The 4,374-nt window shown below is 39.9% G+C and overlaps 1 non-coding gene across 1 annotated transcript; it reads right to left on the bottom strand.

The window, feature by feature from the left end:
- Positions 1-2,775: 2,775 nt before the first annotated feature.
- Positions 2,776-2,847, bottom strand: trnaq-cug (transfer RNA glutamine (anticodon CUG)). Its single transcript has one exon. It is a non-coding gene; the product is annotated as a tRNA-Gln (tRNA).
- Positions 2,848-4,374: the final 1,527 nt, after the last annotated feature.

Here is a 4,374-nt window from a genome sequence, read left to right as displayed (position 1 = left end):
CTTTGTACGTCGTAACTTCCCACCTCTGATCCCTGACAAGTTGGTGCTGTTTTTACACTGATGGATTGTTGTTTGATCTGTGCCATCCCATTCTTTATCCTTCATGGAATTAGAAGTAATTTTAATTCTTGAAAGGTTTTAGGTCACCATACATTTTCTCCTTCCACATAAACTCAGTTTAAATGTCAGTATTGGTTGATTAGTAACTGCTATGTTGTTACTGCGTTTAGAACATGTAGGATGGTGACCATTTTACACATATTATATTGCTATGGAGTTGCACCTGACACTGACTGAAAGTACAGTGTCATGTGCAGCCAAACATTTTTAGTTCTCGGTAATGAAAATATTTCCATTTTTACTCACGCGATTTGTAAAAAAAGAAACTTATCAGAATTTTTGATTTTCACTCCATCCACTTGTATGTGTATCTGTGCTCATAAGACACAGCCATTAACAAGAATGTTACATGTGTGTTAAGGAGCTGGAGCACTTTTATGTCACCATGCATGTGTCTGTGGGCTGATGATTGATGATGAGCATAACGATAAAAGTAGTAATCACCCTGCCAGGGAACTGAAGGCACAGTGGCTGCTGTTTTTAAAAAGTGGTACATTCTCGTGTGTGTGGGTTCGCAAACAGATGACATTTGTGTGTATGTCTCATCAACACCCCCTCGCCCAACTGTCTGTCCATCAAGATGTTCCGTGGCACAAGTTTGTGCATGTGTGTGTACGCCCTTTGGATGGGCGCTTGTCGCCTGCTACTACAGTATAGTGAGTGCGTGTGCGGCTTGTGTAAATGAGCTACCAAGCATGTGTGACATCTTAAATTAGACAACGTTCCTGGCCGCAAAACCATTCAACCCTGCCAAACACAACGCGGACAGCACCATTCATGTGTGGCAGACTATGATGATGAGACACACACAGTCTCTGTCTCTTTCTCTCTCTCTCACGCACACGCGCACACAAGCGGACATGGTGACTCATACATCTTAATTAGAAGCTAAGCAGCATCGTGTTAGTATTAGCGAGGAGAGGCGAGCCTGTCACTGGAGGCAAATGAGAAGGGCCACGGTTATATGCACAGTCACATTAATGCATATGAAGTAAATGCATGGCCTAAAGTCCAATTAGTTTACTACCTGTGCAGTTGGCAGATTGTGTATGTGCGTGTGTGTGTCTATCTAGGACAACACACATATTGTACATAAATATCAGGTACACACACACTAGTATAAACTTTTGGGGGAAAAAAATAGCAGTAGCAAAGAAGGGTAAAACAAAAAGCTGGCTGCTGTTAGTGTATGTTTGTGTGTGAGCGTGGCCTCGGCTTTGTAAAGCCAGCCCTCCTAACACGATCTGAAAACCCTACCAAGACCCTGTTGTTTGGCTTGATAGTGTCACCGGTCAGTGGCGTTTGTCAGAGTTCAGGAAACACAAATACGTGTACATCCACGCTCACACAGACACACACAGACACAGACACACACACACACACAAACAATGGCATTTGGCCAGAGTCGTGTCGTGGTTTCTGGGAGCAGTGGCAGTGATGGTAGGGGAGTTCACTGACGTTCCATGTTGCCACGGGGACGAACTGACCTTAAACAGCTCGTAGTGAGGGACATACGGGGGAGTTTCCAGTGACTGATCAGCTCACCTTAACGTCAAACACACAAACACACAAGCACACACACGCACACACACACAATCATATACCCCATTGTTGAGTGAGGTATAATACCCAACAGCCCCCTTTCCAGTTATCTATCACACCTCATTAAAGCTGTTTTCTGTTCTCATATCCTCTTTGCTTGTTCTCCATCTGACTCCATTCAGATTTATTTAAACTTGACTCTGTCATAGTTTTTATTCCTCATTTTATAATTCTACATTCCCCATTTTATCCTTCTACATTCCCCAACTCCTCCTTGTCTCTGCTTCAGGTTTGGATTGGCCGTCTTGACATCCATCAGGTGTCCAGTTAACTGTTTTAAGCCTAGGTCTAGGTTCATTTTTATATCTACCCCTTTAATTATTTGACACACCCAAATTGATATCTCATAGTAAAAAAGAGTTATTATCTTCTGCTTATTGAAAATATGTTTTTTTAGTATCCAGGTAAAACCTGACTCTATACCTAAGTTATAGGGTTTTTTCCCGTAACCTGTTGGGTGCTAAGGTGCTTAAAGCAGTGCCCAATAAAAAAGTGAAATACTTGAACAGTTTAATTGTTCAGTCGTGGGGAAAAAGTTCATCGCATCATCAAACAGATAAAAATAGACTCTCAGTTTCCAGGTTAGGCACTAATGAGTAGAAACGAGTGGTGGAACTTGTGTTATTTGAACCTTTGACATCTGCGGTTGTGTTCTCTTTGCTTTCATGGTGTCATCCTGCTGAGATCTAAAGGAATCGCTAAGGCATCCAGGAAAAAAAGTTCTGTGAGTACCTGTGAGTTTGGCAAAAGATTTAAAATGGTCATAAATTATTTATGATAATTCCATCCACTGTCAAGGAAATTATCTCTTTTGTTTTTTTGTTTTTTTTGAAGAAATACTCAAAAGTCAATTCTTTTTTCTTTTCTTTTTTTTTTTTTTTTTACCAGAGTTGAGGCTTTCTCACAACTTTCAGGATTCTGGTTGAAAGATAATTTTTAATTTTAATTTAATTTTTAAACTCTTATTATCCCACACATGGGAAATTTTGTAGTCCTCTGCATTTAACCCATTCACTCAAAGAAGCAGTGGGCATCTACGCCTGTCCAAAATATAGGTTCCACCGAGATTTGAACTCAGATTGCTGGATTCAGAGTCCAGAGCGCTAACCATTACACCATGGAACCACTGTTCTCTGTCCTGGCATAGGGATACAATCGTGTATCGCTATCGTATCGACTACATTTGTAAACCAAGCATCCAGGATAGCTTGTATTTTTATTTGGCATTAAGTTTTAGAAAAAAAAAGGCATTGTATAAATAAATGGAATTGAATTGAATTTTAAAGATTAAGATCCTTGATTTTCATTAAGAATATGAACTGACTGCACTTTGACTAGCACAACTCCACCTTTACATAATCCCAGCTATATACTGAGAACAAATATTCTTTAAAATAGATAATTCTGGTGATTAATAACCTAATAAAGTAGGCATTTGGCAGAGTTGTCCTTCAGTGTAAGTTTATCAGTTTTTTGTTCAGAGCTGTATAAAAGCTAACTAAAACTAAACTAAACTCCACAGATGTTATTTTTACCACATGATCCAAGACTGAAGCCTGACACTGTGCACAACTTGAAAGTAGACGGGGGAATGATAGACTGCTGAGCTCGAGTTCGATACCATCTAAAAAGTGCATGCAAAATGGCAAAGAGAGCTTTTCAGATTTTTGTCAGCAGCACTTCAACTTTATTTTTACATGGACCTCCTACCTAGCATGAATGCACAGCCACTAGTTTTTCAAATGCAGTGTGGTTCAATCAGCTTTTACAGCCTGTGTTTTGTCAATAGCTTTATGGCTGCTTTTTGTTTGTTTGTTTGTTTCATCATAGGTGACTTTATCTGGACCTTTTTCTATTAGAAGTACAGCCTGACACTTTTAGAGAAAAACAAAGGTTTCTTTTAAGACTGTCAAAATAGTCATTTTTTTCAACACTATTCATTTCTAACACCAACATGTAGACCTTTTATTCAGGGGGCTCACATACAAAAAATGCTTAGATTTATTTAAGTATATGATAGATCCGTTATTTTTCAGTTCGGTTTGTTTGGTGAAACACCTAACTTACCCTCTATGGCCTCAAACTGCTGGTTTTGGCAGAAAGAATAAGGTTGTAAAATAAGGTCTCATTGCATGCTCAATCCCAGAAATCGCAGAAAGCTTTGTCTGTTCATCTGGCCAAAGTTTTTTCAACGGGAGAAACGTTTCACCCATTTCAAACGTTTCTCCCACTGAAAACGCAATGTCCAGATGAACCGCATCAGCTCTCTGAGATTGTAGAAATAAGCTTTCTCTGAAGGTTGTCTAGATGCTGCCTTTAGGATGAGAAGCTCCTTAATGAAAGGTGGTCTGGGCATCTGGCCACGATGCCTCCGACATGCCTCTGAGGAAAGATGTTTTGGACAAGTCTAACTAGAAAAAGACCCCAGGGCAGACCCAGAATATGCAGGAAGGATTATACTCTCAGCTTTTTTGGCAAATACCTGTGTTTCCCACCAAAGACAGCACTATATATTATATTAATAGACCACTTTGCTCTCACAGTACAGCCTTACTTTCAACTGTCAGACCACTGTTTTGTGGAACCAGCTGTCAGTGCGGGTCATGTGACAGACACCCTATCTACTTTTAAGACTGGGCTTAACCTCTTAAC

The sequence above is a fragment of the Oreochromis niloticus genome, linkage group LG5 (genome assembly GCF_001858045.2).
Source record: "Oreochromis niloticus isolate F11D_XX linkage group LG5, O_niloticus_UMD_NMBU, whole genome shotgun sequence".
Lineage (NCBI taxonomy): Eukaryota > Metazoa > Chordata > Actinopteri > Cichliformes > Cichlidae > Oreochromis > Oreochromis niloticus.
Note: the sequence above shows the minus strand (reverse complement) of the source record. Positions and strands in the feature narration are given on the sequence as shown.